Source organism: Diuraphis noxia, unplaced genomic scaffold, assembly GCF_037042655.1.
Source record: "Diuraphis noxia isolate RWA-SAM2 unplaced genomic scaffold, SU_Dnox_SAM2 contig0002, whole genome shotgun sequence".
Taxonomy (NCBI): domain Eukaryota; kingdom Metazoa; phylum Arthropoda; class Insecta; order Hemiptera; family Aphididae; genus Diuraphis; species Diuraphis noxia.
Genome location: NW_028301712.1, coordinates 4766601 through 4790673, shown reverse-complemented (window position 1 = coordinate 4790673; position 24073 = coordinate 4766601). Strand labels below are relative to the sequence as shown.

Genomic DNA, 24073 nt, shown 5'->3' with positions numbered 1-24073 from the left:
TGTACCTATACCTCTTTTCTGACTTTTATCATGTGTAACATACTTTTGAAAGTGCTTAAATTGAAAATTTAGAGATTAGGTACTTACGACACGAACCCGTCGTATTATAATAAAGCTTAAACAATTTTACTCCATACAATCATAGGTGCAGTAATGCATATTAAATTAACATAAAAATTCACAAATATATTCAACATCATTTTGAAGCCAATGGATATTTAGGGTCATTATTTGAGACGCTGATTATTTGTTATGAGTTATAAAACACAACCTGATCGATTGACGATTCTGACATCGTTGCCATAATATTAAAGGTGAACCGCATAATCGGTCGAGATATTTTTGATGTTATTATATAATTCAACCCTTTGTATTGTATCGTGTGCAGACGAAACCACAAGCTCGATAAAATTTAACTGCAATATACATATATATGTATTCATGCTATATTTTTCCCGTTAGCATCGAGGGGCATATAATCCTCGTTTGAAACGTGTTTGCCGACCAGACTTTGTTTGGATGTGGTTGTTTAAAAATAGACACAATTTTAAATATTAGGTTCATATAACATATAAGTATAATAGAACGACTAATAAATATAAATAATGTTATACGCACTACACTGATTTAAATGTAGCTGAAATAACTCAATTTTATACACTTTTGTCAAAATATTTGAGTATCAAACACATTCGAAGAGCTTAGCTGGTATATAATATTATATAATATGTAGACCAGATGAATACAAGAAGATTTACATTGTATTACTATAATAACAATAATAATAGTGCAAGTAGGTAGTTAATACGTATATCCCATGCTCTCTATAGTCTACTCAAAAACATTTATGGTTTATTATATAATATAATGACGTTTCATTAAACATTTCAAAAATGTAATGTTTGGTCTGGTTTAAAATATCATTTGATAATGTTTAACCTCATTCCAGAGATTTTTTTTAATTGTAGATAATTTAAAATTTATCAATTGTGGTCCCTAACCGATCTCCGCATTCGTTTTCCAAATTTAATGAATTCTCATTACTTTTAAATTTAAAATGATAATGCATCACTATTATGCTATTAAATTTATACCATTATAAATGAAATAAGACGAAATCTCTGACTTCGTCGGGTTCTTTTTTTGAATTTTACGAACATTGTGTATAATATATTCCAAATCGCAGAACTAGACTGTTAAATAATTTTTATGTGCCACTCCAGCATTCAAAATATGGTCAAAATGCCCCTATTAATAAATTAATGCAACTTGTAAACTATTTTAATGTTGATCTGTTTTCTTGTGTATCAATGCATGATTTTAATTATTACTTAAATAGTCTTTTGGTTGGAAAAATATTACAGTCTAGTCCTTTGTTTACATTAAGTTTTTTCATTGTCATATTACTGTACATATACTATATTACAGGGAGTTCTTTCGATGTCCGATGATCTGACATATGGAATAATTTTTGTTGTACACAATATTTAAAAATTTTTTTTCTTTATAATTCATTGACCCTTGCGCTACTTTTTTCGTAAAATTTTTTAATTTTTTGATACTGAAAATAAAAAACTTGAAAATTTACAAAAAAAAATTGGATAAATTCAAAATAGCCTATTTGGGAATCTGATTATAAGAACAGATTTAATAGTAAAAATATTTATCAAAGTCAAGTAGTTTTATTTTTAAATTCAATATTTTTTAGGTAAAATTAATTTGGAACGTAATAACTTTTTCAAAAATATGATTTTTGAGAAATTTCTATTATGAGTATATTTCTTAGATTATTTGATTATCATTTATTATTAAAAAAATTTGTCACACGTTTAATTAGCATAATTTGTTTTTTCGAATCTTTCTGAGACGTCCTGTACATGTTATATAATTTTTGTTTTTTCACTAGTGAATTATTCTGTTTATAAACATTACATTCACAACATCACATGCATTATATTTAAACAAATCTACTTACCAATTATATTACTAAATTTACATTTTGAATTATATTTAAGATTCACAGTAACTGTAATAACGAATTATTATTTTAAACCCTAGACGTATGTCTATAATTGTAACTATAGTTACGCTCGTTTAAATATACAAATACAAATAAATATAACATACAAGATACAAGTAATTAAATTCAAGTAGAAAATCTACAACTGCAAGATGATAATCGACGAATATATAGTGCTTGGAATTTCAAGGAGGTACCTATATTAATATCGTATTAATGAATTAATATGTCTCAAAGCATTTAATCATGTTTCATAATATTATAACTGAGCTGAGACGCTTCGAGACACAAAATATCATTAAAATTACTCGTAAGAACGCTCGAAAATAGATGCGGAAGCACCTCACTCATATCATGAAATTATTTATTTATTATTATTATTTGCTCACAAAACGTTGAGTTTTTTAGTTTTTGCTTTTCTTAATCAACAGTAAATGCTATTTTTGCATCTGCGAGAACTCTGACATCAGTTCTGATAAGTATATATATTATGAAAATATTACTATCGTATACTCGTAAGTGGAATGTGAAATACGATGAAAAAAAACTACAATGGACATTTTGTCTAGAGTCTTGAATATTACTAGACGAATGAGGGATATGGGTAAAACGTGGCGCCGTTGCTTTTAGAAAACAAATCTAAAATATTGAGTAGTTACAGTAGTTACATTTACAACGTAGAATTATATTTTACATATAAAGCAAAATTTCATAAAGGTATTTAAATATCAATGAAACATTCTATTAGTTTCATTACAGTCTACATCAAGAAAAAGAATATTACGTTAAATTGTAAAACACCCACAGTGAAAAATCAGCAATACTATTTAGGTACCAGTGGTGTATCCAAGATAGTTTTATAGATTTAATAAGAACAATATTTTCATTGATAAATCATTTATAGATAACATTTTTTTTTAATAATCAGGATACGCCACTGCTAGGTAAATTATTTATTATTTTAAACATTAAAATTGATTAGTTGTATCAAATTTAATAATATAATACACCGTAAATTAACAATTTACAGTATAATCATTTTTGTAAATTGTAATCAATTATTATTACATGCAAGTCAATTGGTTTTTATTTTTAGTGAGTGTAAATCTTTATTATTTTAACTGTCTTAGGCTTGCTACATTAGATAGTTTTTAAATTATTTTATAATTAATAATTAATTGGTTTAATATTGATCGGCCTTCCGATTAAACATTCATGGTAGGACTCTTGGACGTGATAAGTTAACAATCAACAATCATTCGTCCCTAAAATATAAATGTCCATCCCTAAATATGTTAAAGAGGTACATTATAATTAATGGTTTGATTTAGCATGACGTGATATTATTGTAATAACAAAACATTTTCAATAGTCTTATATCATAAACATCAGGTTTAGTGGATCACTATACTTTAAGAACGATAATTCATTAATGAAAATAAGTTCAATTAATCTGAATATTTAAAATTCTACAGTACATTTGAAAAAAAAAAAAAAAACCCAGTTATATTACAACTTGTAAGGCGTATTTTCATCAAAAATAAATGTATATTAATCAATAGCAGTTTCGTATACAGTATTATAAATTAGATCATCTAAGCTGTAGTAAATACTAAATACTAAATAGTAATGGTCCGTACAAAATAATAGCAAGTACCAATATCGATTTTTTTTAGCTGATTCGACTAAATTTATTTTAAATTTCGTTAGTAAAATAAAAGAATTTTTAATATTTCTAAATATGCACACAAATGTATATAACAATTATAGTATTCTAATCATCAGAATCTAATATTGTTTACAAACCATTTTCTTGGACCGTTTTAAAATCTTTTTGTATTAACTTGACATGTTGAACTTTCTTTGATACGCTGTTGGTAATTTAGGTAATGGACCCCAGGAAATTTTAAGCCCCATAGGACTATATTGTTATATTGTTGACCATCTCAATGTCAAAGTCAGTTAATCACATCGTTCTGATTCACGTTTAAACCAACTACAACATTTCAAATGTATAGGGCAATTTTTATTACTGTCTTAAAGTTTTGGATAAAAATAAGGAATAAAATATTCATAACTATTGTATATTATATTAATATAATACATTATACGAAAAAAAAATGTGCTTGTCCTCTCTGAATCCAATGAATTTTCAAAAAGTAAATATAAAGTACGTAAACTTTAACATTTTAAACAGGTAAGTACACATAATATTGATAATTAGAACATTGATCTCGTACCATTTAGCTGTACAAAATCTGTTCGTGTTAATTCTTAAGTAAAACAAACCATAATTGCTGTTTCTAAATATATTTTTTTAGAATTGACTGACAAAATATAACCATGCCTAAATATTACCTATAACTAATACACCGCATTGGAATGGTGGTGGGTAAGTGATTTTTTTATTTAACGGATCAACAAAATAAACGATTTTAATGATCCTAAATAAACCCAAATATGGGTTCCAATAATAGCGAAACAGTAAGTCAAATAGGAAATTTCATTATTCACATCTGTGGTTTTAATTCAAGAAATAGTTTTATCCCATTACACTACGCCCCATACGTACTATATATACATACAAACTACGTTATATACAATAATATACTTAGTTACTATAATGTATTACGTAGCCAGCACCCCAGTGAATAATTCTGATATATAGTGCATAAAGATAGAGTTTAGTATTACTGTAGTGCAGCTGTATCGTTGTGAATTGCGAGAGTAAAACCGGATTAAAAAACTTTGTGTATAGATAGGGGAATTGTTTTTTCGTTAATTAAAGTAAAGGTGTTAAAAAAAAAAAACCAAAATAAGAGATTTTGTGTACACAAACGGTTCAATCAGATTACGGTGTATACACACGCACTACGTGGTGGTCGTCGTAGACCACCCGCGTGTTTTCCCGTGAGATTTAACACAAGAAAACTGCCGGAAAACTCGTTCGTAGTGCACGCGTATTTTGTGCATACATAACATATACATAAATATTTATTTATTTATATACCTAGGTTCAGGTATGTGGTATACCTACCTAACGTATCACGTAAATACGGCGTCAATACAAGATGACGTTTGCGGTCTGCGTATTTCCGTTTGTGTGCTATAATATAATGCTGTCTATACATGAGGTGCGTGTCCCGTCAAATTGATTTTAGCCACGTATGTAAACGGACGACACTGCAGTGGGCCACAGGGTTGGAGGATAGTATAGGTGACACCGCGTCACCACGTGCGGAAAAGGGTGTTGACGGACATACGCGTAGGGGATGGGGTGAGAGGGGATGTTGTGGGGTGGCAGGTCGGAGAGAGAGATTTCGCACGAAACAATAATGCCCGCGGACGAACAATTCGCGTGTGTATCGGCAAACGCTCTCATAGTATTATTATTATTGTATACCGGAGAGGACAGCTCGTACAATAATTACAGAAATTAATTAAAGAGGGAGGAGACCCCTTTTAGCAGCTCACCCGCCGTCCGGCTGCTCGACGACTAAATAACGCAATAATAATGATAATAACAATGATGGTAATGATAATGTTCACGACGACCTTCCGCTGATTAATTATTATTATTGTTCGATTGTTTAACCGACGTTTTTCGCATTTACTCTCATCGATTATGTTATTATTCCTCCACCTTTGAACGGAACGCCTACCGATGGTATAATAATATTATGTAAATGTCATCGTATATATGCGTCATTTTAAGTGTCAAAATTGTCCTGAACTCACAGTCCATGCAAATGTTTACGCAAAACCTATTAACAGCGGAGTTTCATATCGACCGGAGGAAGGTAGGTGGCTGGTGGATATATGTATAGGTACAGTGGTTATACTGCCCATGTCATAAGATTATTGTGCTTTGCGAGAAGACTTGTCGCGATATTTCCAATTTGCACGTAGTTAACGATGTTGTTGTTGTACTCTCTCGTTGTCGTTTAGAGGACGTTATATGGGTGTATTATAGCCACAAATTAGTTACACAATACAAAGTAAACAATATTATGTATAATATTATACGTAACAAAAAAGTAATAGTCTCCGCCCCCCCCCCCCCACCTGGGCATGGCAGAAACCTACTGGTGTCTATTATAAATTCTGTCAAAAACATCAACGAGTACCAAACCAACAGTTCCCTCCCCCACAGTTCCACAGGCTAATAACCCTTGTTGTCGAAGCCTCAACCCGAAAAAAAAAATAAAATAACAGCAGATATTTAAAAAAAATAATTTTTGTTGTTGTTATTTTTAATATTATTAAATATATAGCTCATAATAATGTATACCTATTAATTAACTGGTAGTATGTAATTTTCAATAAATTATTATCATCTTCCGATTGTACGAAGAGTGTTTTATCTCAAAAATTGCAGTACAAAATAACAAATGTACTTATCATGCTTTCATGTGAGTATTTTATTAGGCAGTATAATTTCGTACTTCTTAGGCAACAACTGACAACATTAATGGCGGAATAGAGATACCTAGTTGAATAGCTATTTTAATAAATTTAAATTTTCTTAAAATCTCATTAAAACTGACCATATAAGCCACGGTCAAATGAGTGAATCGAACTCTTAGAAGGACGCTGCGATATACGTATACCTATTCTGACCTTTTTATGAACATATTTAGAGTTAAACTTATGCGCTATAGTTATTTTTACAAAAAACTTTTCATGCAATAAGCCACTCTAAAAAGTATACGTTTAATATCAATATGTCGATAGCGGATACTTGCGACATTCTATTTCACTTGACGATGGACATAATTATACCTTATCAGCAGTGAAATATCAGGGTGGCTTAAATATAATATCTTCAACCGTTCAAAAGCCGTTAATAATTTAAGATCGGAATGGCATATCGCAATATAAAGAAAAAGTACATTTTACCTTTTTGTTTTTCAGAGATTATGTAGTTTTTGCGTTAAAAAAAATTGCTCTGCTTTTACACAGATAAAGTAGGTATTGTTATCTAGATCGATTCAAGATTTAGTGTATAAAATATTTGTGTATAGTTTTTGGGATTATTTTTCGAGTGAAAAATCCTTATCGTATAGATTTATAAAAAAAAAAAATACGTAATAAACAATAATAATGGAATACTCCTATAAGAAGGAGCCATTTATAAATTATAATTTTTTTTTTTCAAGAAAAGCGGTCCGCCGAAACTATGATTATTGGACGCAATATTACATTAACAATTGACTAATAGTAAGCAAACAAACAAAAAAAAAAAAGTAAAAACAGAGACAGGGTTGAGTATTTTGATTGAATTAACTTGTAAATTAAAAATTGTAATTATATACATTTATACTGTTTGAATGACAAATTTTCATAATATTTCATTAGAGTTGATAATATTATATTCTAAGTACCATAAACAATAATGTACATTATAAAATTGTAAGATATTATTTAGTTGTAGTTGTATTTAAGCATGCATTAAAGTATAATAACCATTGATGTTAAAAACTTAATAAATTTAATATTCATACAAAATAATTTTATATAATATTATGTTTACATATTATATACAATAATATAGTAATAATATTACCTAGTAATAATATATAATACAATAATATTATATTATATAACCTCGTATTATGTACCCAATGATCCACCAATAAGTATGATGTTCACTCCCATTTTTCCCGTTATTAATGAATTTATTCAAATTGAAATTTTTAAGTATACTTAATGTACACTTAACTTAAAAATGGCTATAAATATGATGAATTTAAATCTGATGATAAGATATTGTTTGATTTTTGTATTTTTCCATACTGTTTATGACAAATCAAGATTTAAGCTTTACTTGGTAGAATTTAATTTTATGTTTTTATAATGCTTATCGTTTTAGTCACATTCTTGTGTGTGTGTGTGTTAAAAAATATATGAATAAATAATATTTAATAACGATAAGCATAAAATGTATTCATGAATGAAAACATATATATTATTTTTAATCGTACATATACCCTCGGCAACATAGGACATTGGGCTAAAACGAAATAATTAATTGCATATTTATGTAGTTACTAAATCTTGAAAAAAGCTGGGGGATCAAATATCATGCCGGATGCTCTCCATACAGATTCCGTAAGTCACGTTTTTAATTATAACCAATTTTATAAATAGTTTATAATCTGTTTTTGTTTTTATAAAATGTAAATACTGCAGTATTCTTAAAAATTGTTAATCTTAAGCTCCTTGTATGCCAATGGCCATAGACGCTGAGACTTATTTATTCGAATAATAAAAAATCTTGAAAATGTTTTATATTGTAATAAAAATATTACTATTTTTATTATTATAATTACTTATGTGAAACCTTTATTTGACCAGTCAAAATCAAAAGTACATAATAAAAGTATAGTAAATCATATTATTTGCTGATAGCATCAAAGGGATATAAACTAATATTAGTTTTAGGTAAAAGAAATTTACATTTTTTTAAAATGATTTGATACCTTATAACCTTATCGTTCAATTAACATTTTTTAACAACATAATATTTTTATAAGCCTACGTTTTTTATTGATATTTATGAAAGAAAAATTTGTTTTATAATTCTGACTGTAATTATAGTTGCATAATATGTATTTAGTGTTTTTAATCTTTTTTGAATTATGCAAGAGATTAATTTAATTTAAAGATTGAAATTAATACGAAAATAAAACAAAGGTACAAACTTAAAACTTTAAATTGAGTCTCAATATTTTAATATAATTTATTTTCTTATATTATTAGGATCTAATTTGTATATAATATTAAATTCTTGAAAAATATGAGAAAATATTATATTTTTTATACAAATAAGATAAACTAAACATAATATTTTATAAATTTTGGTGTACCAATCTTTATAGTCGTTGATCCTAAAAATGACAGAATGTACGCAAATAGTTGCTTAGTAAGTTATTGGATACTTATGTATGACCAATGTAACAATTATCTGGTAATATTTAAAAAATATGCACGAATGTTTTATTCCATTTTTATTTTGAGCGATACGATAAATGTATTGATTTTACAATGTTGTGAGTTGTACACGATTTATACTTGGAAAATGTTTCAAATTTCCTACTTTGGTTTTTGGAAACATTGGATCTAGTTAGAACTTTTTGAAGGTCAAAATATTTTTCTATATAAACGAAAAATGAAAAAAAAAATACAAGAAAAACGGGAATTTTTAAGCAAAACAAGTTTTTATCGAAATCGAATTAATTTTTTTTATTAAAACAAACTATTGTAAACATTTCTTATTTTCATAAAATGTTTATTTTATTATTTTATGTAAAATATATCGACAAGAAATCAATTGTTTAAAATTACTGAAAATTTATTACAAGGTCTTTCAAAGCGTTCATATACTTAGATACAATTAAAACATTAATTCTTAAAAAGTAAAAATATTTTTATAAGAGTTTAAAGTTAGACTTTTAACGAAATCGTCGAAATCGCTGAAAAATTTTAATTATTAAATACCTAGCTCAAAATGAATAAAAATTTAATATTATTTATACTCACTACTGTATCAAGATTTGAATATTAAATGCGAGATTTTTTATAACTTGCTGTTGTGAAAAAATAAGCTTAATTCAGCGAAAAAAATTTTTTTTATAACATTACCCCTACCAGTAATTTTAACGTGCACCTATAATTATATTTTTTACAGAAAATGATATTTTCAAAAGCAATGATGTCGTCAAAAATGAATTCAACTTATCATATCCCTATGTTACTAATTGTAAAATAAATTACTATAGTAACAATATTAATATATTATCATAAAATATGCTTGGTGATATAACCTAACAGTCACCATTCAGAATCGTTTTTTGTACCCAATGATTTATCATTGAATTAAAATTTAATACATCTATTACAGTGACCGATGGTGAGGTACACTCGACCCCATTCAACAGCAGAGCGGTTACCTACTTTCCACCTTTTTTAGTTTAATTTTGCATTTTATAAATCGCACATATACATTTAAAATCAAATGTTGAGTTATCGGTACAAAGTTTCACATTTTCTACTTACAAATAACAGAACGTACCTACCAAAAGCGGCAAAAGCGATATATTTGTACTGCGTATAAAGTTATTCGGGTTTGTTTCACTATTTCTATTTTCCTGTAAAATGTAAGAGAAACTATATTATGGAACCATTTTATCAATAACTTTACACAAACAATATCATAATAATTATATAAATTCATAATACGTAGGTAGTTATTATGCAAATATTTGCGTAACCAGGTCATTTTATTCGTAGTATACGCATTATTATTAAATACGCATTATAAATAATGATATTATATTATAAAATACACTACACATAGGTACCTCAGATTATTATTTTTTGTATAGTTAGTATTCATATGGGTTATAATATTGAATATATTTCAAAAACGTAAAATAAATTCAAAACCAATGAAAAGGACTCTTAAGTCTTCACCTGATTATCAACCCTTTCTAAATGCGTCTTAATTAATAATTACGCGTAGGTTTTCGTACAATTGTGGAGGGTATTATCGGATCAACTAATAAACTCAGTGAATTGTTCATTAAACATCATTAAATTAAATTTAAAATCTAGTTGATTGTATAACGTACATACTGCATACCTACTGATCTATATTATTTAATATGGTTGGTATTATGGGTAGAAATATTTGTTGTAATAAGGTAAAGATTAATAAATCAAAGCATTATATAATAAAATTCTAAGTAATTCTCTATACTTAGAAGTTCTAGAAAATTTCATCGAATAAAAATATTAAAATTATGGTATTGCCTTCTACTGTAAAAAATGTACATATATTATTGGAGGATTTAGATAAAATTATATAACGATCCAATTAATTCAGTGTTAGTTTGGTATTTAATTATTGTGCCTAATCAAGAATAATACATAATAATAATGCAGCTGGATGAAATCGACAAGCTTCTTTTAAATGAAATGTTTTATACAGTAAGCAGTAGTTAAATTATTTTGTTTTGCTGAATTTTGGAGTGAAATTTTTCAAATAATTCTTCTAACGATATTATTCAAATTTTAAAATTGTTATAACATAGTCTGTATCAACTTAAATGGCACACATATTTTAAAATTTTTTTAGAATATATTAAATAACCCAAAATTCTTGAATAACATTTTTAAAAACTTGTATTTATTTAATTTTCAAACATAATGCGAAATTCAGATTCCAAATATCAACTATTAATTTTTGAAAAAAAATACGTGTTAAAGTCAGTGAAAAATGTTAAAAAACTTTTTGAAAAATAAGACTAGAAATAAATTTTTACACAATAGTTAAATAACTAATTATAATTGTAAAATAATTGAACACAATATCTACCTACCTGTACTAGTATTTGTATGACATTCATGACTACACGTAAAAAAAAAAAATATAACGTATTTATCAAGGTATTCCTTTCAGAAGATCATCAATTCAAAAAACGTTCTTCAAATATTCTGCAGATTTATCTACGCTATAATAGACAACTATAATAAAATAAAATCATTTTGTCTTTTGGTTATTATATTCAACCAAATCAAGTGCGAAAACGTAAAAGGTATATAATACTATAGTTTATAAAGCTGTTGTACATTATTCCACTACGCTATTATCGTATTTCATATTGTTTGGATTTGGAGTTAGGTAGTACTGCAGTTGTTTGTTAATAGTATATTTAAACTTCATTCATAAAGTTACATGTTGTGCATTATTAATATTATTTGTACATACATTTCATACAATAAGATTATTTTAATTTAGAACGCATTTCATTTTAAAGAATAGGCACTTATAAAACGCTCTATATTGATATTCTGAAAAATGTCGTTTCCAATAAGGTGACGTACATAATATTTTGTACTGTGATTTTTTGTTCAATCAATTTAGGAGATTAAAGCGCCCTTTATAAATTGCTATTTTTTTATTCACCGTGTTTACGTTTTTTTTTCTGATATGATCAAAGGTGCAAAAATAATTTGCGTAAAATAACTATGACGTGTTCGTAAGGTATACGAACAATTAATAATAATTTTTTTTTTTGTGATTGAGAATAATGCTTCAACAGCCTATAAACAGTCATTAGCCTACGGTTGTAGATACAATAATATTAATGGATACTTTTAGTTATGATTGTATGTTACATGATTACAAATTAAGTGATACAGTGTTATGTATTTACATTATATTTGGTGTGCGTAGATCTAGTTTAATATTTAATAATAATTATAATATGACATCGTTAGATTTGTGTTGCTTGAAAATTTATTGCACGGGAATTTTAGATGAATGTTTTAAATGTTTTTTATGTTATTTTTTCATTTATATAATATAAATACTTAAAGCTGATAACTTTGATGTTGATGCTGTAACCTTAAAAAAAAACAAAAAAATACCTAAACAGTATTATATTGGTGACACAAATATGATATTGTATAATAACATTATTTCCGGAAGTAACTATCGGGTGGCGATCCGCTGTATATTATTATATCGCCGGAAATCCTAGCGAATCTATCACTCGCGGCGGCGGCCACTTATCTACGCGAAACCATCGCCGCCGTTATATCGTCGTCATTATTATATAGGTACGCCACCGGACCCATTTACTATAGATTCTGCCAAATGGACCGTCGGAATTTAGAGTTCAGGCTTTTAATGCCCTGTTTACTTTACAGTCCATTACCTCATCGTGCACCAGCTCGGCAGACTGGGAAAACTAAAACTCGGTCGGGCCTGCGGCGTACCTACCGCAGCTCATACACACCTTACCCACCCGGGCACATCACGTATACGCACGTGCAACACTTGCACACGCACGCAACGAATACGACTCGAAAACCAAACTCCCAACCAGCGGGTGAGGGGGTTATCTATGTGACCGAAAGAGGGGTGTGTAATGTGCGCACAACGACCTAGAGTAGTTTTTAATCATTACAAAGTTCCCCCCGCGGACGAGAGAACCATTATTGTAATGTTTTTTTTCTCCTTCTTCTTCTACTTCTTCTCCCTCCTTGTCTCTTCCTATCACTATCCTGCCTACCTACTGAACCTCGCGCGTTTGTCGGTATAATATAGTGCTTTTTCTTTGTCCATCGCCGACCGGGGAATAGATTAACGGGTTCGATAATTAACGTCATGTACAGTATACACACTATAATATTACGTATGTGTATGTGTAGCTACACGGTGGTGATTGTCGCAAGCCGATAAGATACACTCTATACGCCGCGTGCAGGAGAGATAGCCGGTACGATTAGTCTCCTGTGTGTGCGTGGGTGTAGAGTAGCCTCTTTTGGATGTTGAAAAATACGCCTCGATGGTGGCTGATGGGTGAAGAGCCCGCGACAGACGACTTGTGACGTAGTAGAGGACCACCACCACAAAAGCCTGTGGATATATACATATATTATGGTGGGTGGGGGGAATGTTTGGTTTGCATTCATACCAAATGAGCTTTGCGATCAGATAACCTCACCCGCCGCCGGACACATGGCTTCCCATCAATGTACATTATATTACAGTACTTGATATACATTTCAAACCTTACACTAGCCCCCCCATCATAGCCTGTTAAGTATAAAATAAATGTATAATGTATTTATAATATGGCCGATAGGTCGTAGGCACGTTTATAATACGCGTCGCCAATGTTGTCGTTGTTGTTTTTTCGTTTTTAATACCTACCTATCGGATATTATAGATAAACTATTTATAATTGAAACCTTTTTGTGGTTTTATGTTTTTAGTTTTTTACACGCACGTACGTGTGCGCGGCACAACTCGAGTGTTGCAGTGGGGAATTAATTCGGAGTACACTTACACGCGGCGGGACTAAAAATCGAGACATTTTTTTCAGGATTGAAAGTTTATAATACATAATTGTAACACGATATTCGTCGAAAAAAAAGCGATTTTACGTTTTCAAGCTATAAGGGATAAAGATTCACCACTGATATATAATAAAATATCATTCACACGCGTCGTCGTTGTATTGTAATATTTTGATATCGCAAAATCGAATTAAGTACTCATTTTAAACGCATGAATATTTATAGATTCACGGTGATCGAAAGTAATTTGCAGTTCACAAAATTATATTATACCTTTAATCGTTTTTAAATTACTATTATCAATATTACAGCGATTTACATAAAACCGTTCATAATAAATACAACGAATATTAGAACAAAATATTTTGTAATTAAAAATACAATGTATAATGTGGTAACTAATGATAGTAATTTAAAAAAAAATAAACTTTTAATTTGTCTTGCTCTAGATTCTACAGCATGTATTTTATATTGAATTAAATTAAAGGAATATTATTTAAGTAAAATTATCAGCATTATTAGTAAATATTATTATTATTATCAGCCCGCTAATTTATATTAATATATTATAATAATATGTGAAATGTTATTCAACGATTCATTTAAAACATTTCCAGTGTATATAACAATGATTTTTGTCTCTTGTTACCTATCTTCTATCAATTCTATCATGTATATTTTTAACGACTTATTGTGAATATTAACAAGTTCTGGGTTTTTAATTCCTATGCCTAATTAGTAAATCTGAGTCGAATATACTGGAGTATTGTAATTTTCGAAAGAAAGTATTAATCATAGGTATATCAATTACATAAATTCTTAATTTATTTGGGTTTTATTTTTTTACGACGATACATCGGTGCAATTTTAAAAAGTAACAAGCAATAAAACAACTAATAAAACTATTGATTGTTACATAGTTACATAAGTATAGTAAGTAAATTTATGAAAATAACCAATTAATATATTAAATAATTTAACATTCTGGTCTATTTTCAAACTACCAGAATATAATCTTATATCTAAAAAATATCGATTTGTATAATGAAATGTAAATTGTAAAAATGTAAAATTTTTATAAAAAGCTAATAACCTGTGCAGTTGACGCTTAACAAATAAAAAAAAAAATTTAACAATCATAATATTATATCATTATAGATAAATATCATATTAATATGCAGACAAATTAAACTTTAATCAATATGTTAATCACAAACTGTATAGGTACAAAAGTTATAAATAATGGACATTGACTTTAATAATAATTTATTGATTATTTTCACCAACCCATTAGTTCTCTTCACAAAAAACAACACTTGCAACCTTGATAATTATTATGATTAAATCCTTTGTTATTAAAACTAAATATTATGTGCTTAATATGTTTAATATACATCAACATTGTTATATTTTAGATTATCATAAGTCTATAGTATTTACACTGCAAAAAATACACCAACACAGCTTAAGTACACTCAATCGAAGAGAGAATATTCACGACGATCTTGTTTGGGAGATAAAATATATTGTGATGAATTACAAATTTGATAATATATAACATTATTTTTGGTAAAATCACCGTTGTTTAAATTTATTATACGTAATCGATATATTTACGTGTATATATCATATTATTATTTATATGATTTTTTCCTGTGATTATTGATTATTTAAACTCAATCTTATTTTAATTACTTGAATGTTTTATTATAATTTAATTTTAAATATTCAAAATTGTTCTCAATTATACTGAATATTTGTAATAGTTATAATATGTGAACCAACATCTGACATTCCTGCAAATAAATTGTTTATTTTTTTTTTTTAATATGTTGATTATATTTGATATCAGCAGCAAAAGCCATTAATCACAATTAGAATAAATTGTTTAAAATGTATATAAAACGCATATTAATTTAATAGGTTATTGCCTCATTGGGCATGATTAATGAATACAATATAATGTATTTTTATTATATCTAACAAAAATATTGACATTTTTAAATCTCCTAAATTTTTTTTTTATATGGTACCTAATATTATTTTTAAAAAAAGTGGGAAAGTGAATATCTGCTGTACAGTAGGTTACAAGTAGGTTACCTACTGTAATGGATGGAATTAAATTTGATTCAAATCATATTATATCATTATATAGTTATACGAAAAACAATTCTGAGCGGAGGCGGTTTATCTCTCTATGATATATTATAGATTATTATTACTTATTATTAATACTTGTCTTATTAAAATATATGACTTTCCGGTGAACATTTTTTTTTTTTTTTTTTTGATAATGGTATGCAAACTTATGAGAAATCTTGAATTAAATTTTCAAATCATAGATTTAAAAATAAAAATGTAATGTTAATGAATTTCTATCTAAGATAATTTGAAAATTGCCGCCGTAATTTTCAAATAAAAAAAACACATATCATGGTAAAATCAATACATTCCTCGCTCCACTCAGAATCTAATATAAAAATTAAAAAACACACATCATTGTAAAATCAATACATTCCTCGCTCCAATCTAAAATCATACTAATATTATACGCACCTACCTATACCTTACGTACATCTTATTTAAATCGAATTTTATCATTTGATTAATACTGATTGGCTATATATTTTTTTTTCAATTCTTGCAGTATAACATTTTATACATAAAAAAAAAATAAAGCTTTAAGGAAAAATGAAATCCAATTACCCTACACAACAAACCGTAAAATCGTATAGTATTGCACTGGTAATATTTATTTTCCTTTTTAGTAAGTTTGAGAAACGATGGCCGTGGGGTGAAGTATATAATATTCAATGTAACAAGAACGCATGTAATATGATCTGTTCTGAAGTACCTACTTTTAACATCCATCAAAATGAAAACATCGAAATTTGTCTCTAGAGAACAATTTACATATTTCTCCCCCTTGAGTTAACAAGGTTAAGACGTTAAGTAGCTTTAAATTTATACAGATAATATATGGAATAAGTACATTACATGGTAGTCATTACGTTCATTTGATGACTGTTATAACTGTTGTTGTTGTTGGCTACAGTAGAAATTTAGCTGTTAAGATACAAAAATAATTTACAGATTTCATTTCTATATAAATGTGAATTTAAATAATAGTAATAAAATTATACAACTAATAGTATCTATAACAAAGACTTTATTTCATTGATTTTTAGTAAGATTGTGTAGGTACTTTAGTAGGTAATATGCAAATAATTAGACGAAACAAAAAAAAAAGGATTTAAAAACGTATCATAACGCCTTGATTTATAATATCTAATAATTATTTATAACAAGCAAAATAGTTTTGGTTTTAAATAAATAATTCAAATAAAACAATATTGAGGTATCTATATCAGACACCACACCTTTAAATATATTAATGTATAGTACATATATTTTGAATTATAGAAACTTTAATTGATGCAAAATAATTGGTTGGGATTAGTTGAAGAACTTCAAAAGTATTAAGTAAACTCTAATTTTCAAGGAATCATTTTCTGTAATTATTTTTAAACCAAATGAATTTTAAATGATTAAATAAAGAATATTATTTGACAATTACAATTTATTTTAATATACGCTTAAACATAAAACTTATTTCTAAACTCAGTAGGTATTTATGAAAGTGCTGATTTAAAAAAAATATGTATTCATAGTAATAATAACATAATATTTTGTTAAAATGTTGGTTACCTATGACAGAAATTCCGATGGTTATACTGTTATACATTATAATCATGATTTAAAATTATTTTGTTTGAAAATTTAACGATATACAATATTTAAAGTCAACAAATTCAATTGGATATAAATTTAAATTATAGAATAAAAAAACTGCTCACGAAAATAAGTTTAAAAAATTTGTCTTTTTTACAGGTGAATAAATATTTTTAAAATTAATATTTGTACGTATTGTACAAACTTTTGTAGAGCTATAGTGTTTTCATCCCCACCGGAAGGCCATCGTAGCCAGCCGAAAGCTGTTATAGTAGTGTGTGTGTGTGTGTGTGTGTATGCGTGAACGATAAAGAGGAAGAACGGGGTGGGCTCAGACCTTTTCCGTGTCATACACATAATAATAAATGGTTTGAAAAACGATTGGCGAGCACACACATAACGAAACACTCACACGCGTGCACATAAATACCCAAGCAGACATACGAAACATTTTATTACACCATTAGCCAGGCGGCTTCGGGGGATTATTTTAGATTTTACATGAAATCTGATTGTACTTTTTTAAAATTCATTTATCTGTAAAAAACTTTTTTTACGATTAGTATTAATATATTCTGCAGTGACAGAAAATCTCGGAAATTCGACTCGAATGTTGATGTTATTAGTGTTTATTCATATTCCTACAAAAAATTACGTGGAATACAATATTTTTCACAAATTATAATGTTACATTTAATTTCCTAATTGAGAAACTGATAATATTATTAATTACTGCTTTGTTGTTTATCCTTTAGGTAAATAAAATTACAAAATAAATTATTATTTCATTGAACAGAATACTATTTCTCTCTGGGTATTAAAATAACAAAATTTTATGTACCTCTTATTTTATAATTTGGATTTAGGTATTAAATACCTAGTGCGAGTAAATGGACAATTAAATAATATTTCTATAAATTGTGTGATATTTTAAATATTTGTGATTAAGCCATAATATAATATTTAAATTGTTTATACATTTTTTTTTTATATGCACTTAAATGATTTGATCATGGTTTATTTTTTTATGTAAATTATCTTATGTATTTTTTTTAACTTTATTTGTCTCCTGAAAAAATAATTTATAAATAATATAGAACTGTTTTTTTTAATATATCTGTAGATAGTGTATGTTAGTATATATTTATATTAATGTTCGTTGTAAAATGAAAAATGATTCATAAACAATTTATCGTTCAAATAACTATAGGTAAATACACCTACACCAAATATATATCACAATCATATAAATACATAAAATGCAGTTTAACCTCATAATAATATAAAAAGTTTACCAGAAATGTTACACCATCAACATCAAAAGTAATAACCGTCATTACAAAACTTCGAAAGTATTTTCAGCAGTATGTTGTTGTTCACTGATTCATGTTTATTATTATTATTATTATTATTATTATTATAAATGTTTTTAAAACAACGTTAAGCATGAACGCTGGGAAGCTTTGATCGGCTATAATTTTAAGAATAAATTCCTGTTTTATATAATATTTGTAAAATATTTTAGCAATTTAATTTGCAACTGATAAATACATATAATATTATTATTTAGGTTTACATAAAGTTAGCAATACGCAATGTTATTGATTTTTTTTTCAACATTTACCCTTATAGATAATTTCATAGATTAAAATAATTTCTGTAGAACGCATCGCAATGCTTAGAAATTTACATAATGCTAGTTAATAAAACGCAAAATTGTATATTAAATTTAAATTTAAATCGTATATAAATACAGTAAAACCTCTCTATAACGGACCCTCTATTAAACGGAATCCTCCTTATAATGGAAAATGTCAATAGTCCCCGTGCAAATAATATATGCAATTTCTATCTCTCTATGACGGAAAACTCTTTATAACGGAAAAATGTTTGGTCACATGCGATTCCGTTTTAGAGAGGTTTCACTGTAGTACAAGAAGCATATTCTGGACACTGAAAATGCGTATGTTCTCTGTACAGGTAGTTATACCAATTGAATGGATCCAGAGCAAAACACATTCAAACAAACTTAATAATATATGTCCGATACACATAGTTTTTATATGTCTATGGTAAACATTAATATGTATCACATTTTCTCGTAAAAGACTTGTATAATTTATCGGTATTAAGCATCCACCTTAGCATAAAATAACTTATTATTTATACACTTTTATGTTCCTTTGAATAAATATTATATAATGCTCACGCACTGAATAGGTAATTTCGTATACTTAGACTTGTTACCAAGTTCTAAGTTAGATGAAATATAATAGATGCTACTTAGAAAAACAATAATATTGAGTTTTAAAATCTAATATTACAAACCCAGCAATAGAGATGGTTTGGAATTATTTTATTAAAATCTTTCAGAATTTACACGATATTATAACCTAACCTAACCATTAAGTAGTAAGTACCTCAATGATTCAATGTCCGTTTAGAATTTATATCATTTTGTGCAAACAAACAATATCCATTGTTGTAAAAGAAAAAAATTGTAACATATTCTTATATTACTTATTGTGAGTAATTGAAATTTGAAAAACTGTTTTAATTCAAATAATATTAAAATATCTTCAAATCGAAAATAATATCATGCATTCGTGCTAGGAAATCCCTACACTCATAATAATAAACAGATTATTATAATTATTTTTATTTTTTTTTATTAGGGTTAAGGCTTCGACAACTGAGGTCATTAGCATTATTATAATTATTATTTCGCATTAAGTATACATAAGTTATGGATTTATTTTATTCAAAAAAATATTTATGCAAGCAGAATTAAATACATTTAAATATTTAGTTACTAACTGATCTCTAGCGCATTAGTCATTAAATAATGCTAAATAATATTTTCAATACATATTTTATGATTTATACGTGTGGTCAAAATAGATAGGTATGTAAATTCCTACATATTTAGTTCAATTCATTTAGGGGCAGAAAATAATTTGATTAATATTATAGTATTTATAAATTAATTACCTAGTTAAATTATAAAGGAATAGCTATATATGAGTAGGTGCATGAAATAATAATAGTTCTAGATTAAAGAAAATATCCTACAAATAAAAGAAAAAAAAAACTATTTTAACTGAAAAATCTTACGTTATCATTTGGAATATATTATGTGTTTTATACATTAAACCATTATTTTGTATGATATATATCGAAAACTACATATTATATATGTATACTATGGCATATTTTATCGTCTTGTAGAAGGAACTTTTTGATATAAACTATTGAATGATAAACAACATATTTTATTCCACAAACCGCGATGAAAAATACGTTTTAATGACAATACAAATATTAAAACAATTATTATTGATAAAAAAAATTACTGAGCAACAAAATATAATAAATTGTTTTTGAACAAATTGTATCAAATACGTAAGTATTAGGTATCTACTATCTATAATAAAACTCGTAATTTGAGATTATATGTATCAAATATTATGTTGATTAAGATTCTATTTCATTCGACATAACATAGGTAGGAAATATTATTACAATATTAATTGGAAGTTAATTATAAATAAACAATTTGATTCAAACTTCAAAGTAAGTTTATTAAATTAGTAATTTATTATTAGAATAATAATATTACATTAATACATTGTCTTCGTAGTTAATGAGAAAAATATTTTAAATATTTATGTTGATATTAACATATTATATTATTATTTATATATGTATAAGATGTATCACATAATTATAATTATAATGAAATAATACACACACAATAAATTTAATAATACAGGGTGAATCTCTCACCTTTTATCATAATTTTTTAAATACACATTTATTCAAATTCTTATTTTTAAGTAAACTCTATAAAAATACTAAAATACTTAGATTTACTTTACTATTTATAAGCATCTAATAGGAGATAGGAACTTATTTTCGCAAATGATAAATACCAAAGTTAATTGCATAAACCTTGTTTTTTTTAATGTGTTTAAGGATCGAAATTAAAATTCAAACGAGTAGTTTATAAGTTATTAAACTTAATATTCTAAGAATAATAGTTCTTAATAATGATTTTACATAAAATATATTATTATAAAATATATGTAGTAATTTAGTATTTTTGTTCCTATTTACATTTATATTTATATCTACTCTGGAAATGCTTATAAATTATTATAATTTAATAAATTGAAAGGCATAAATAATTACTACAATATTCAAATCATTATACCTGAAGTTTAATAAATTTTCGATTTTCACTTTATACAAATCAATATTTTCAAAAAATAATCTTTTTAAAAAATTTTAGTAAAAAGATGGTTTTTATTTGAAAAAAATTACATACAAATTTAAATATGTACTTAAAGAAATAACCTTTAAGTATATTTAAAATTCTGTGAAATTTGAATAAATGATAATTAGATAAAGGGAGAAAACAGGGTAAGTGTGGTTGATAAATCATCTGTGTTTGGTGACTAAAATGGTTATCACCGCAACAACCTTTTCGAAGTTATAATAATAATAATAATAATACTATGTGTGGGTATACTATTATTACTTATGAAATGAATTTAATGAGTAGGTATAGTTAATTTGGCTACTTGTTGTATTATAATACTATCACTACAACTTATTATTATGTTCTAACACGTATTTAAAACAATAAATTACCTAATATTAGTCTATATTATCATACGCATTATCGTGTTGTATTTCAAATAATTTGAGTTTGGATTTTTATGCAAAAATATATTTTCGACAGTGGAATCGAAAAATAGTAGAAATATTATATTATTATAATATATAAATATGGAACTTACGTGATAAAAGACGGTTTCGGTAGCTGTCGTGTTTTCGACAGCACACTACCCTGCCCCGGGAAGTTTGGGGGGGTACTGTCACGTTTGGGAGCCGGTTCGCGACTGCTTCCCGCCGTGGCGGTGAACGTGCTTTCAACGGCGGCTGTACGCGCCACCAACAACGGCGCCGCCGTTGCAGTAAAATTGCCCCGTTTTCCGACGAACCACCCCTTGCCATCAACCCCCTCAAAATGGTCTGTTGGCGTGTAATCTCTTAGCCGCCAAATGTTCGTATATTACAAACTCCGGCTGAAAATGAATTACGACACAAATAATTCAATTATTTATTTATCTTATGGTTTACTATTAATGAGATTCGAATCACCACCAATCGTTATAACGCTTATATAACTAAAATAGAAAAATATTATAATATTTAATATATTATGTCTATCTATGAACAATATTAATTTATTAAGTATTGCTTTATTTGTGATAGTATTGTTACTAATTACCATCGAGGTTGATGAATGTACACGAAAGTGTGATGATACTATGCAATTGGTCATTAATTATTTTAGTTAAACATTTTTAAATACACAAATAATATAATATAATAATATTCTGTTTAGGTATCTACACTAGGAACAATCAAACTAACAGAGTTTAAAAATGTATGGCATTATGAGTAAATTATGATCTGTTTGAAATATTTTAAAAAGAAAATAATATTTAAAATATCGTTTATCTACTTAGATATTAGAATCAACATTATTGTCAAATTATAATATTATAATGTAACAAGTTTGAAATGTAATATACCTATAACTGTTAATTCCTCGAATTGGACCTAAAAAAGACATTAATAACAATGCATGGGTACTATTAAAATCATAATTTTTATATATCTTTATCATGTATTTATAATATAATTTGTTAGGTACATTTAATTTGGTACTAAACCGTATACATATAGGTTTGTACATGTAATTTTTGTGTTAGAAAATAATATTATCCTTAAACAAGAGTTCTATAGAAAAGTGATATTTAAATAAATGTGTAATACAAAATTATCAGAAAGATAATAAAGGTATAAAAAATTTAAAATAATAATGTATTAATAATAAAAGTTCAAATATTAGATTTTTAGTGAAGTAAAAAATATAAAACCTTTTATTTATTGATTGATCTCACAATGACGTATTCTTTATTTTTATTTTTTTCTGTGAACACTTTTTCCGGTAAAATAAATACTCAAAAAGTTAGTATGTACCTTTAATAAGATCGAAAATTGAAACTTTAGCAATAGTTTTTCAAACATACGAATAAGGTACTGAAAACTATAGTCTTGAAAATGTGTCAGTACCGATCAAAATCATTTTTATGTTTCCGTCATTACTTCCAAGTTCCAAGTTTAATATCGCGACAATATTTATGTCACCCCGAATATAGAGTGAAAAAAAACTAGAAACAAATACACAATTATACGGTAGGTCTTTATAATATTTGGTTTTCTTTAAGTATTTAAGTGTATTGATGTTTAGAGAATATAATATGCATGTAATTATTTTTTCATATAATTATATTTCGTTGTTAACAGGAAAATAATATTCCTATTTATGAAAATATATTCAAAATAAGGTTCCTTGTTTACAGTGACGGTATGAAA

At 26.8% G+C, this 24073-nt stretch overlaps 1 protein-coding gene across 3 annotated transcripts in view; it reads right to left on the bottom strand.

Annotated features, from left to right (window-relative positions):
- The window catches only part of LOC107165166 (cell adhesion molecule Dscam1-like), a 70420-nt gene extending 47870 nt beyond the window's left edge, over nucleotides 1–22550 (bottom strand). Inside the window, exons 1-2 of one of the 3 annotated variants that reach the window (XM_089221121.1) lie at nucleotides 22426–22527; nucleotides 10095–10170 (exon numbers count right to left, since the gene is read on the bottom strand). The gene's annotated coding sequence lies outside the window, so the exon portion shown is untranslated. Of the gene's footprint in view, nucleotides 1–10094; nucleotides 10171–22425 lie in introns of all 3 variants that reach the window. The other 2 variants (XM_089221120.1, XM_089221119.1) reach the window with 2 other exon arrangements.
- Between the last annotated feature and the right edge of the window lie 1523 nt (nucleotides 22551–24073).